The following is a 14836-nucleotide window of genomic DNA, read 5'->3' as shown; positions in this document are numbered from 1 at the left end:
AGCTTAGTTTAGCTCAGTTTAGTTTAGATTAGCTTAGTTTAGCTCAGTTTAGTTTAGATTAGCTTAGTTTAGCTCAGTTTAGCTTAGTTGAGCTCAGTTTAGTGTAGCTTAGTTTAGTTTAGTTTAGTTTAAGTTAGTTTAGCTTTGTTTAACTTAGTTTAATTTAGAAGGGACGGCGCAAAATACTAAATACACGTTGTATAAAAATGCCAAAATTAGCCAAAAGGCTATTTTTCATCCGTAGTCCCTTCGCTAAGATGTTACACAAGGCTTCCTAAAATACAACAACTCACAAAAAACAAACAAAAAACAGGGTATACAATATAAAAGACTTATTTTTTTAAGTCACAAGAATGTCATGATCATGAAATGCTAAACTAAACTAAGATAATCTCCAAGATTTACTTTCAGAAATTCTATGGGTGTTTTATGTGTAACTTTCTGAGCCTTTTTAACCTTAGATGGTTGTGAATATAGTTTGATGAGTTCCTGTCGGAAGGTTTTACCAGAAATCATGTGACTTTACACTCACCCGCATCAGTTTTATGATGCGTACTATCTGGTAATCATGCCACTGTTTGGACACATGCTGGCTGATGAAAGACATCTGATTGGTCAGTCTGCAGTCTGATTGCTTTCATCATTGAGGCTTTCATCTTCACAAGATGCACTTGAACCATAACTTAACTCCAGGAGTCACAGTCTGGCTGGAGGGATCAGTCAGAGGTTTGACATATGTAACCACTAATTCAAATTTTTATCCGTTTGTGTTTCTTTTTCAACCGTGCATGATAAAACCTTACATATCAACATGTGTCAGCACATCTGTATTACACGCTCGACTTCTTCTGATGGTAAAACTCCAGCTAGACTCCACTACAAAAGCAAGCATAAATATTTTTATCTTATTATGTGTTGACATTGGTGGTGATGTTGTTCGTGTGGAAGCTTTCATTTTTGAGCTTTTATTGGACGAGCTGCTCTCCCCTCAATTTGTTTCTCACTCAACTGTAAAATAAAAGGTATCTGGGAACGATTTTGTAATCAGATACCTTAATAAGAATGAAAAGTAGAGAACTTCTTTGATTCGTGAGCTTTTACTTCATTTGTGAAGGTGGGTAGTGGATAAAAATACAACATGCTGTGCACAAACAGGTGGTTTCTCTTTCTCTTGGCTAAAAAAGGTCCCTGGTCTGCATCTTATGATGTCCCACAGTGATAGATGAGTTTCTAAAGGAAGAGGGGATGGTGGATGACATGACAACGACCCAAAATGGCTGCCAAGCAACAGACAGCAGCAGGCCACTGTTCAAGAGCATCAAATAACACACCAGGGATTTTTAAATGAGATGTTTCCAGCCATGTTTGTCAAAACCAAGTGTTTTTAATGGAGGTGCTGGGACATTTCCAGCTCTGACATTTCTTGTTGTATTTGTGGTGACAAAACCAGGTATTTTCGACAAGATATCGGAACATTTCCAGCCACATTTATGGCCACAAAACCAGTTTTTTTTTTAACATGTCAGAGCATTTCCAGCCATGTTTGTGATGAGAAAACTTTTTTTTTCTAACGAGGTGTTGGGACATTTCCAGCTCTGTCTGTGGCTCCAAAACCAGATATGTTTCATGAGATGTCGGGACATTTCCAGTCCTGTTTATGGCAACACAACCGGGTATTTTTTAACAACATGTCAGAGCATTTCCTGCTGCATTTGTGGCCACTGAACTGGGTATTTTTTTCATGACACACCAGGGCATTTCCGGACACATTTGCTGTAATAACACTGAGTAATTTTTCACAAGAAGTCGGAGCATTTTTAGCCATATTAGCGATGACACAACTGGGTATTTTTAAACAACACCTAGTGACATTTTTTTGTTGTGTTTGTGGGGACAAAACCAGGTATTTTTTCAACAACATGTCAGAGCATTTCCAGCTGTGTTTGTGATGACAAAGCTAAGTTTTTTTTTTCTAAGATATCAGGACATTTCCTGCTTTGTTTGTGGCAACAAAGCCGATTAGCTTTTAATCAGCTGTCGGGACATTTCTGGCCACATGTTGCTACAAAAAATTAGTATTTTAACGAGAAGTCAGAATGCTTCCAGCCATGTTTGTGACGATATGACTGGATATTTTTGATGAGATGCTGGGACATTTCTGACTATGTTTGTGCCAACAAAACTGGGTATTTTTCCAGTGATGCCTCAGGACATTTCTAGCCATTTTGTGCCAATAAAACTGGGTATTTTTTTAACAAATTGTTGGGACATTTCCCGTCATGTTTGTGCAGAAAAAAACGGGTATATGGAAACGACACGTTGGGGGATTAACAGTCGTGTTTGTGGCAACAAGACCAGGTATTTTTTAACAACACATTAAAACATTTCCAAACATTTTTGTGAGACCAAACAGCTTATTTTAAGCCAAAAAAAGATCATTTCCTAACCCCAATCAAGTGGGGTTTTTTTTTGCCTAAACTTAATCATATATTAACCATAGTGTTGTCACAACATAAAACTGAAAAATGAAATGTTAAACAATGTAAAGTTTCAACATATTTGCTACATGTGATACATATTTCACATATTTGTGGTTTGCAGAAACTTACAATGCCAACATATTTTCTGGTGTTTAGGTTGCTATTGTGTGTGGCCTGATGAATTCCTGTTGGAATATCTGGATTTCTAGCTTGCTTTAGACGGATTTTCTTCCTCTTGATCTTTGATCCCTTAGCAAAGCAGGTTAAGTTGCGGTTTATTGGTGAGTTTTCCTTCACTGCACAACAACCGTCTGCTCCCTATCTCCATCCAGCACCTGTCAACACTCGCGTCAAAGTCAGGGAGGCTTGGAAAAACAAAAACATTTGGATTCATGGCAACCAGGATAATTTTCCAGTCTGCTCTTTTTGCCAACCATGTTTAAAAGCCAAAGCCTTCAGTCAAGGTTTGTTTTACAGACATCTGTCTCGTTGTTGCATTAAAACAAAAACATCATAGTTACCAGCAACAAAATGCTCCCTGTGGATTGTTGAAGAGTCACAGTAAATAAATAAAACATCTAAATGTAAGTGTCCATCATCCGGACCAAAGTTAATAAGTCTGTTTCAGGGTCCAGGACAGTTCATTTTTAAAAGTCTGTCTGTCATTTCCTTCCTCTCCACACTGCTGCTGCGCACACTGGAGAAGGTCAGAGGGGAGGCAACATGATCTCCTTGAAGATCTACTCAGATGACGGGAGGCGACCCCTGAAATGAACGAGACATGTGAGATACACCTCCACGTTAGTAAAGGATCTTCTTACAATTTCTGAACCTTGAAATCTTGAAGTAAAACATACAGTTATTTGTGCTCATTTCTTTACCCTAATTGATTAAGTTTTTCAGAAGATGCTCCTGTGCTAAAAGTTTGGACCAAACATCAGCTTGAAGACTTTAACACAGTGTGGGTGTAACTACTGTGACACAGTTATTTCTTTATCCCTTTGTTTTTTGTTTGTTTTTTGCTATCTATGACCAATTTGAATATGATCTAAAATTCTCAAAGCTTTGAAGATCATGTTTCTCTTTTATTGTGGAATTATGATGTTGTATTTTCCTTTTACCCCCAATTTTGGATTATTTGTATGACATGTGTATACAACAGTGTCGTCTGCAAAAATTCCCACCGTAATAATTGTTTTGTTTTTTTTAATTTATTTAATTTTTATTTATTTCCTTTTTGAATCTTCATTGTCAACTCAGGTTTGCTCATTTTATTTTGTTTTGTTTTGTTTTATTTTGCTTTATTGTATTGTATTGTATTGTATTTCATGAAGAGAAAGAGTCTGAGAAAAAGTGACCAGTATTAGTTTTAGTTGTGTTATTGTAATATGGAAGGTATATGTTAAGCCCAGTCTCACTCCAAAGTCGTCGAAATGCAGCAGTGACCTGCAGCGCCAGAAACCAGTGAAAAAAGGTGTCCTTAAATGTCAGCGTGGTACGCGGCTGGTTTGTGTTATAGTTTAACAGCGTCTGGAAACGTCATGGGGAAACGCGACAGGACAAGGGCAAAAGTTTAGACGATGAAAGTCCGACTGGAGCGGGTGGGAAAAAACACCTCTATTCACGAAGTTGTACCGACGTAGTGTGTTTATTTTGAAAGAGACTGTATGTAAATGTTAAATTTCCAGTGAAAACAGAAGTGTATCTTAAAAGAAGACAATGCATGTAACAGGCAGAACTTGACATGATGTCCCAGAACGCCAACAACCAACACACCCAGGATACCTTGTATGTTGTATGTGGACGTGGAAAGTCCATGACCAAACGTTGATATGTAACGAGGTCGGAGTTAGAATATGTTGAAATGTACAATGCTGACATTTTCTTCTGGCAACTAGGTTGTATATTAGTTAAATGGTAAGGGGCCTTACACAGATCCTTGGGGTACACCCATTGCCGTCAATTAATATTTCTCGTGCTCCGAGTTGTAAATTTGGGACCCTCCTTAAAAGATTATGAAAATGCTTCCACATTCATTTACTGTTACCTTTTGCCCCCTTCATTATATTGAGATAAAAATCTGATTTAGCTAACCTCAGTTGTAAAATAACTCAGTCTCTGAAGCCTTTTTAATTCTACATACCATCTGCACCGCAGAGATTTATTGGACTGGGGTGAGTCACTACTGTCTACCTGTACAATAAATCTTTCCCTTGCAGAGTTAATACCACTTGTTAATGTGCCACAGCCATATTTCAGATAATCAGACGATGACACATCATCCCAGTTGTGGTGCCAAAAGATGCATTTCAGGTTCATTTAGAGCATTCATGGTGTTTCTTTGCTTCTGTAATTAGAAATAAATGTATGCTGTGAGTGCAAATGAATATGTTTTATATAAATTGCATCTTCACGTTCACATCTCATCATTAAACCAGAGTACAAAGCCATATTGTTGCACTTTGAATATTTAAGCACAGCTAATCCATCAAACAGACGACGCCTATGTATTGTGAAATCTGCTCTTATTCTGTCATGGTGGCTTAATGTTGACTCTTAAAATTACACCTCCGTGGTATTTTGTTTATTATGATTTGAGTCTCTCAGCACACTCCTAGCTGCAGGGTGCAAACGTTGGCAGCGCACGGCACCTGTCAAGGACCACCTGAGGTGTTTTATTAAGCCTTTAAACTTTTTCCTCATATCGTTTTTAGCAATGATTTCTGTTATCAATTTGTGTTACTTAAATCATTCTTTAAATGGCACCAATTTAATCCCCCCTCCGCCTCAGCTCTCTGAAATCTCTTGTGTCTTTGTGTTTATGCTGCCAAAGTGCAATATTGACGCATAAACGTGCCATTTCACAGCTCAATTTACTTTATTGCACTTGTCCTGCTTCCAAGGATAGCATTTCTTAACTGCACTGTAACTGCCGCACACACACTCAGAGACACACACACACACACAAAGCACACCTGGGGAAACATTCCTCGAGGGAAGTCATCAATCAGTTTTATGGCTTTCTCTGGGAAAGTTTCCTCCTCTCCAATCAAGCGTCTTCCCTCCCTCCCTCCGCCCTCCTCGATCCTCTTTCTTATATTTCCATCTGTATCAGTTTTGGTTCACATCTGAGAACGATCCACTCCAGCCAATTAACTTCAACCATTTTTTTTATTCCACTGAGGGATAATTGGAGCAAACTGGGGAGTGAGATCTTTGCCTGGACGGTACAAGATAAAGGCTATTACAACTGGCTTTCCTCTGTGTGCTCAATTTGACCGCCAGTGGTAATAAACCTGAGGGTGGAGGATCTCCACAAGGTAAAAAATGTCTTTAACAAGCTGTGAAATGTTGAATTGAGTTCCAGTTTTGTTTTTAAGAGGAAAAAACTGCCTTGAAAGTTGCATCTGAGGCAGATCAACCTGTTTCAGGAACTGTTTCCCCTCAAGTGTGTTGACGTTGGTTTGTCTGATTTTCTCCAGAGCTTGTCACAACAAATACAGTGAAATGGTTTGTTTTCAGATAAATTATGACACTCAGCGTGCCATCAAGTGACGTTAATGTGTTACCAGTGGTGGAAGAAGTATTTACTCATACATTAAGACCCTGAAAATGAATTTCTTCAATGAGCTTCTTATTGTGAGCAACAGGATCCTACAAGAACAGGAAACAGGATTTTCTGCCAAATTTTAAACAGTTTTTGTCATTTCAACTGAGCGATTTTTCATTTGCTTTGTTGGAACAAGCTAACGCCACACATTTCCATGCACCAATTAGACAGTATTTGAACAGAAGTTTGCACCCAGTCACCAGAAGAAAGCATTTGTATTGTACGTTTTGAAAACCACGCAAGGAAAATTCAAGTCAATAGGAGTACCCCAAGGATCTGTGTTAGGCCCCTTACCATTTAATCAATATACAACCCAGTCACCAGTACATTGCTCCGTACATTTTTGCAAACTACAAATATGTTAGATTTGTATGTTTCATATGTATAATATCAACGTTTCTAAAGTGACATAGTATATGGGCTGATTTTGTCATTGAGAAGTAGAGGGGATAGTGCAACACATTCTCATTCCAAACTTGTCACATACCGACGTTCGGTCATGAACTTTTTACGTCCAGAGATGACATGCGAGGTACCCTGGGTGCGTTGGTTGTTGATGTTCTGGGACACCATGTCAAGTTCTGCCTATTACATGCATTGTCTTCCTTCAAAATTCACTTCTGTTTTCACAGGAAATTTAACGTTTACGTATAGTTTCTTTCAAAAAATAAACACACTGCGTTGGTACAACTTCGTGAATATAGGTTTTTTCCCACCCGCCCCAGTCAGATTTGGTACAACAGATTTGACATTTTTTTCCTAATGCACATAATTGGGTTTAGGCAACAAAAGCATGTGGTTAGATTAAGGAAAAAAGAACAGGGTTTGTCACAAACACCACTCTACCTGGTTTTTCTTGGACCCATCCATCACCTCTTCCACCCTAACTTTTGTTCTTGTTCCGCAACGTTTCCCACAATGCTACCAAGCATCTTTAACCTACAATGGTGACGGCCGCGTAGCATGCTGACAGGAAAGGACGGCTTTGTCCGATGGCGTCTGCTTCAAGTCACTGCCCAAGCGCCGGATTTGGGCAACTTCAGATTGAGATCGGGTGGGATAGGTGCCAAGCTGCAGCGGCATTTCCTAGTGTTTCGTTAGACCATCCCTGCTTCTCCAGCGACTTTTGTGCAACCATCTTATATGGGTGTTTTAAGCTAAACCATGATCTTTTCCTAACCCATTACCGAATTTTTGTGCCTAAACATGACATCACCCACAGCTTTTTTGAGAAACAATAAGTTTCTAGCTACTGCGACAACATAAAGTAGAAATGTAATGTATCAAATGTACGATGCAAACATTTTTTTTATGGTAATTGGGTTGATTTTGATTACAGTCGTGGTAATGTTGTCCACAGTCCTAATTAAGTGATTTTTCTATGAGTTAAATACTTAATAAATGACAGATAAGGACTTTTTACCCCTCAAATCTTTGATTGTTGTTTTGTGCCTTTTCTGTATTGTATCTGTATTCTGTATTTCTGTATTTTGTCCTTGTACTTTCATGTATGCAGAGCTATGAAGAGTTAAGAGTAAAGTTACATTACTGAGCACCAGTTTGAAAAATAACAACATTTATGAAACACGCAACAACATAGCTGACAATTTAACTTTGACATTTTTTCCAATATTTGAGGAGACAATTACAACAAGACAGAAACACAACATTTATTCTGTTGTGGTTAAGAGTGCTGTATGCTATGAAAGTGCAGTGTCAGCACCACTTTATTATGATTTAGTTCAGTTGCACTTCTTTAAACAAATAAATCTAAATTTAACAAAGCATTTATAATTTTTGTAAATTTAATATATCATTGCTCTCTTGTTCAAAAGGCTTTACATTTGGTGAAATGCACATGACGACTTGTTTAGGACTCGAAACTCAAAGTTTAAGACTTAAGACTTGCAAAACAATGACTTGGTCCAACCTCTGACTTATAATATGAAAAATAATAGTATACTTAATGCAGGATATTGCCTCTACAGGTGGATCATGTTCTGTATGTAAAGTCAATCAGACTTTTATTTTGACAAATTAAGGACATTTCCACCATAAATTGATGCAGAAAAAGGCACAAACTGTAGCATAAAAATTCACCAGCATGCAGGAAATTAAATGTTTGACGTTTAAAATTTGGGGGGTCCTTCACCAAAAAAAATCTGAGCATCAAACTTAATTTTCTTGAGTTCTGGTGAATTTTTATGCTTCAATTTGTGGCTGTTCTGGAGCCATTTATGGTGCAAATGACTTCTTATGATGATCCTCTTATTGGGGAGGACAAATGCACATGTTCTTAATATTGAGGGGGGACGTGTCCCCTGCGTCCTACCCCCCCCCCCCCCCCCCCTCCCCTCTGAAACCTCCACCTGTGAGACTCTGTTTAATAGAAAACACCCTGCTTGTTTGAGTTTGATACATTTTGCCATGTGAGTTGGTTTGGCTGCGCGTCAAGCAGGATGTGACTCCCCTGGAGGTGGGAGCACTTGGCTCACTTCAGTTACTATATGCAGAGACGCACCTCCCAGCTGATCCTGTTAATTTATCTTCCTCCCCTCTCCCTCCCTCCCTCCTCCTCCTCCTCTTCCTCCAGTACCCGGTGTGTTGCCCTCTCTCGGTAGGTTTGTCTTCTTGCTCTGCTCCTCTGCAGCAGACGCGCCGGAGCTGGATGTGCGGACACTTGCTGCTGCTGCTGCTGCTGCTGCTGCTGCGCTTCTCTTAATGATCCGGAGGAGCAGGAGAAGTGAGGAGAAGGAGAATCACTGGGAGGCACATGGTGAGTTGATTTATTTCTTCCTCTTTCTGAGAGTTTATTGGCTCTGCGTGGACTCTGTGGGGTGTTTGGGAGGTTTCATCTGGCGCTGAAGTCGCGCGTAAAGAGAAGAAATGAACAGCAGGACAGAGTGAGCTTGTGTTTTTGGCACTGAGGGCAAAGAAACGGCAGAAAATCATCGAAATTTATTTGCAAAATGTGCCATAAAAGACACGCATTCATCACTACTTTGTAATTGGTCTAATAATTAAACGGATTAAGTAGCCTGGTATTTTTTTATGGCATCGCTGCTCAACTTATCCTTAGAAATCCGTCTATCAGACTTTATTTTGTATTTTTGCAATATATAAATATTTAGTAGTTTAAGTTTATTCTACTTTATTTGACTGATTTTAGTGCAGAAATTTATTTAGACAGTAGCCTAAATGGATACGTGTGCCTTAATCTTATTTGTGATATATAATTATTTTCCCTGCAGCTCATGAATCCAAAGTTGACGCTTTTATTTTAAAATCTACAACCGAATTTCCTTAAAATTAATTAACTATAAGAAGTGTTATAAACATGAAAATGCTTCTTGGACAATCCCACCGTTATTATGATTTAATTAGAAGTAATTTTACGCATATATGTTTGATTTTTGTCATTTTGTTGCGAGCTAAATACAAAAAAATAAAACGTGAAAACATGCGTGTCTTAACCTTCCATGGTACGCGTTATGATGGCAGTTGTTTTTTTAAAAAAAAAATGTTTGTAATTTTTTCTCCATAAAATACACCAAGCAAATATAATTGAAAGATTTTTTTTTAGGATTTATTTATTTATTTATTTATTTATATTTTTAAAAATATTTTTTTCACTTCAGGTTGTATTACTTTAATTAGTTTGACTGGATTTAAATTTGGAAAAAAATAAAAGTTCGTATAGCCAAACATACATGACTAATAATCAAGATTTTTTCAAACCCTCTGAGTGAAGTTTTCAGATCAAACTATGATAACCCACCTCTGTAAATATTATTTTTCCTCTCCTGCGAGATAAAGCCAATTGACTGCAGCCAATTTGTGCCTAACAAGTGCAATTAGCTCTGCAGAGTGGAGGCAATTAGGCTCCGGGCTCCGCTGTTTAACTCTCGCCAAAGTAATCACACTAAATATGATAAACATTTATGTTTAATGAACCATGGGTGAGTGCATCATTATTCCCGGGTTCATTAAATGCAACGCCCGCAGAGTTGAAGTGCGTGTGACTGCGGGCTGTTTTTCCTTTTAAGGTCTGCGGTTGATTAGTTTGTGTGAAAATCCCTCTGCAGAGAGAAACTTTACCGTATTTACTTTAATAGACATTTAAGGTGGGTTTTATTTATTTTACTTTACTTTACAGGGGCGTAGCTACACCTCTCAGTCATGCATCTAGCCTTTGGGTGGTGCAAATTATTCAAAACAGACTGTTTATTTCCTTCTTCTTATCATTTTAATAATAAATCAGCCAATGGAAAAATTATGGGTGCATTTTATTTGTTGTTGTGCTCATAAAGGCTGCAGCCCCGGAGTATTCCTGTGTTTTCCTGTTTATTAACCCCCCACCCCCCCACCCCTTCTCTGTAAGACATTTTTCTCTGGATTTAATTGACAAGCAATTACAGCCTACAGGCTCTACTTTTATTTCCACCGTGCCCGAGGTTGTCCTTGGCGTGACTGCAACATGAAATCACAATGATTTCATTTCCATCTGTTTTTCAATATCAACATGTGAAGCCGGAGCTGCTGGAGAGCGGCTTGCCAACTTGTGTGAGGCTGTGAAGGGGTGGAGGAGGAGGTGGTGGTGGAGGTGGCAGTTGGGGGGGGGGATTGACAGGAAACTTTTAAATATCAAGTGGGTAACATGTGTTTTTTTATTTAAAAAATGAAGTTAGCAGGCTGTACGGGTCAGCGCAGAGGCACAGAGAGGTGCAGTTGGCCCCTGGAGGCCCCCCGTGCACATGCACCGGATTGGGCGTTTTGTTGGAGGTGCAAACGTGAAGGACAGAGGCCTTTAGCTAAAGATACAAGCAGTGATAATCCATTTTGTGCTGTCTGTTGCTCTCGCCTCCCGGGCTGCCCCCACTAAAATTAGATTATTACACCTAAAACAGAACGGGTGGAATCTGCTCCGTGTGGAATAACACACAGATGGGCTTCGACTGTGCCGGCAGGAATGCAGTTTGAGAATACAGACGTACCCGAAAGCCCAGTGTTGTATTTCTGAGCGGCTGAGGACAATTGCAAATTAACAAAGGTGTCAGTGTGGTAACATGCGCCAACAGGTGCTTTGGTCCGGCTTCAAACATGTAGGCTACGACGCAGAGAGCTTATATAATTGATCAGATTTATTTAAAGGCTCCGTGCAGAGCTGCTGCAGTGAACCCTGGGAAATCTTCCCAGCGACTATTGACCTGTGTTTATTTACCCAAACCTTGTTGTTTAGTCTTTGGAAGCTTGTCGCAGAGCAGCAAAACAGTTTGAATTCGAACGTATCTGCCTCCGTCTCGCCGGCCAGCGCTGCTCGGCCATGACGAGGAATGTTAAAACGTGTGAGACGGGCCAAATCCAGCTCATCTGCTCACCAGAAACAGCTCCGATAAAGCCAGACAGGCCCACAGCTTCGAAGTGTGAACAGGCCAAAGAGAGTTAACAGGTAGCGAGAGAGAATACCACACACACCCCGGGCTGCCACGCTTTATTGTCAGAGCTTAAAGCCGCTTTTGGGAAAAGAACTTGTCATATTTGCTGCAACTGTCACGACGTGCTGACAGGATATCTGTGGAAAAACTCACGTCCTTCCTCCTCTTCCTTCTGCCTCTGATCGCGTTTATTAAAATCAGCTGCGACGCACCAAAAGCAACCAATCAGAGCAGAGGATTCTCTAACACAGCTGTCAGTCACAGCTCATGAAGGCAGCACTGATCAAATATGAATCAAGATTCTGTCACTGCATTGCCTGTTTCTCACCTTAGTGTACTGTTTAGCTGTAATATGAGAGCGCTTGCTCACCGCCTGTTTTGTTTCAGCTCGGTTGTTTCCAACATGGCGACTGGGTCACAAACTTTCTTACTGGTAAGGCCATTAGACGCACTACAATGCAGCAGAGTAGGCGCAGAGATGTGACTCATTTTACACACTATCTGGGCCTTTCCAAAACCGAACCGAACCCAGCCTTCAAAGGACGCAGCCTTCACAGTCAACGTCGGCCGCGTCCTTTGAAGACCGCATCAGCCAAACCGAACAGTCTCTGTCTCTGAGAATTTCCTGGTTGCGTCACCAGTTGTTCTCGCCCTGGTGTTCCTGTTACCTAGCAACCAGCTGCGCCTGACGAAAAAGGAGTAAGCTATTAAGTTAGTTCGCCCTAAATCATGGACCCAGAGATTCTTACTATATAATTTTTATTTAATACTTGAGGAGACAATTCACCGGCGCCATTTGATATATTTCAGGCTGTTGGACCGTTTTTTTTAAGATGTGTGCTTTTAGCTAATAGTAGCCAAATGTGATGAAGGCTTCATCCGTTGCATCGTCCAAATTCTGGGAAAGAATGTTGAGTTTCTCGGCCGCATTTGAAGCAGCCTTTGAAATGGGACAGCCTTGGTCGCGCCGATGTGACGTAATCAATTTCAAATGTAGCCTTCGAAGAATTGAGACGCAGCTCATTTGTAGTCACCTTCACAGCCGAATGAAGCTCCCTTTATGAAGGTGTAGGGCAAGCCAAAATCTCGAGGCACAACTGTGTTTAAATCTATGCACATTAGCTTCTAGAACACGATGTAAGACAATAAAAACAAGACGAGTAGTTTTCGCTTTTGGTGTGTCACACAGTAATAATTCCCATGCACAAATGGCGACAAATAGCTTCTCTGTGAAAGGGTTTTTAATTGAATTAAATTACAATTTTTAGCCAGAGTTTGCCTCTTTATTGGGACATGAGCGCGCACAACACACTGATACAGTCAGTTAAAAACAAATTCATCCAGTTGAATAAGTGGTTAGCGCACCATTCGAGAACCACTGGTTGTCGTGACGAGCCCATACTTAAGTCGTTACTGGTTGCTAATTGGCTGAATCGTTTGGACGTGTACCCAGAAAATTACTCCCACTCTTGTCCGTAATGTCTGTGTAACTTCCGGTAAATACAGCTATATACGTTTAAATTTAAACACCAGCCAGTGACGTACGCCACCTAGGGGCGTGGCGGGATACCACAGATCAAACATATGGCTCCAGCGTTGGTGTACGGTATAAATACGGCTGCAAACTTTGACACAAACTTCCCTCTCTGTGGTGGATAAAGAACGTATGTCAAGGGCACTTTAGCGAGCGTTTTTCAACAATTTGGGCCACGAGGGGCCGTATCATTCTACTCAACTGGAAATCAACAAAGCCTCATTTATACAATGGATCAGAGATAATGAACACTCTTTAAAATATTCTCAGACAAAGTTTTATACAATCAAGATACGCTGTCCTTTGCTTGAGTTAAACATTAATATGACAATATACTGGTGCCCCTTTAACGACTGTAATTATAGCAACAAGACATTCAAGAGGAGAATTTACAATCTGACCACTCTCACGTCTTTTTCTTTTTTGTATTAACATATATAGTCTATTGAAGACAGTACTTTTGTCCAGTCTTTGCTGTAGTTTAATGTGCATGTATACGTCGACCTTGGAAGGGAGAGGAGGGAGGGTTCAGAGTGGGAGACGTCAGCTGTAACTCTGCACCAAACTCAAATTTAAGTCTATTAAAAAAAAAAGAAAAAAAACTTTAATTCAATTTTATGTATTTGTCGAACTTAAATTTGATCTGTAGGCTACGTGCTGCCATGTACCAGAATTTTTTTGTCAGTAAAAGAAATAAATAACTCAATAAATTAAAAGAAATAGTAATAATGAATAAATAAAAATGAATAAATTGAAATTAAAATTACCCCTAAGCTTCCTTTCTCCTGCTCTTCTTTGGTAACATTTCTTTTTTTTTCCTGCAAACATCTGCTCACTTTTAATGCTTATAAGCTGCTTGTTATTTGCAACAGTTCCTGTAAATATATAAATATACAACACTTTATAATTAAATGAACACGACCACTGTTTTCTAGACACTACAGAAGAGTATGTTTGATCCTAAATACAAAGGCAGGGGTGTCAAACTCATTTTAGTCCAGCTAATTTGATCTCTGAACCACTGAAACCACTGCATAATGACCTATAAATAAAAAGTGTTTCTTCCAGTCTGCAAACGTTCATCCATTTGTCAAACAAAGAAGAAACAAAAATCATGTGCAGATTCAGTAGTATGTAATTTCCCACTGAATCTGAAGCTGTTGAAGATGCAGGTGAAGTCGTCCCCTGGCTTACAAACCATCTACAGTCTGATGTCCTACAGTCCTCTGATTGGACTCTTTGGTGCCGGTTCTTGGAGGATAGATAGATGAATAGGTTATTAATGAGCCAGAGGGACATTTAGGCACCCAGGAGCTTATTACACAAGGCATACAAAAACACAGGCACACATAGGGAAACAGAAAATAGGTAAAAAGAATATAAAAATATAAAAACACACAGCAGTGAATTGAGAGAGCTGTTACAGAGCAGTCACACTGAACTTTATATGTGCAGAGCTTCTTCCGTGATGAACGCAGTACGCTGTCGCACATGGTCAGTAAATCGGCAGGGTTTTATGAGCCACTTCCACTCCCCACTAGTTGGTCGGGGACGGCAGGACCCTCCGTGTAACGGCAGGAACGGAGTGGAAGCGAGGAGGATGAGGGTGCAGGGGGTGGTTTGAGAAAGGCCCTCGGTCTCAGCTTCAGTGTTTCCTGTTTAAGTCACAGCAGTTTAGTTTGTTGCAGCAGAATAAAGCTGTGAACATGTAAATTTGTGGCGTAAAAGACTGATAAATGATCATGTTGCTACGTCTTGGTGATCTTATTTTACTGTC

At 39.8% G+C, this 14836-nt stretch overlaps 1 protein-coding gene across 1 annotated transcript in view; it reads left to right on the top strand.

Moving 5' to 3' along the window:
- Nucleotides 1–8705: 8705 nt before the first annotated feature.
- Nucleotides 8706–14836, top strand: part of ntn5 (netrin 5) — a 32266-nt gene continuing 26135 nt past the window's right edge. Inside the window, exon 1 of the mRNA XM_049568447.1 lies at nt 8706–8866. The gene's annotated coding sequence lies outside the window, so the exon portion shown is untranslated. The remainder of the gene's footprint in view (nt 8867–14836) is intronic.

Source organism: Epinephelus fuscoguttatus, linkage group LG23 (assembly GCF_011397635.1).
Source record: "Epinephelus fuscoguttatus linkage group LG23, E.fuscoguttatus.final_Chr_v1".
NCBI classification, from domain to species: domain Eukaryota; kingdom Metazoa; phylum Chordata; class Actinopteri; order Perciformes; family Serranidae; genus Epinephelus; species Epinephelus fuscoguttatus.
This window is presented reverse-complemented; position numbering and strand designations above follow the sequence as displayed.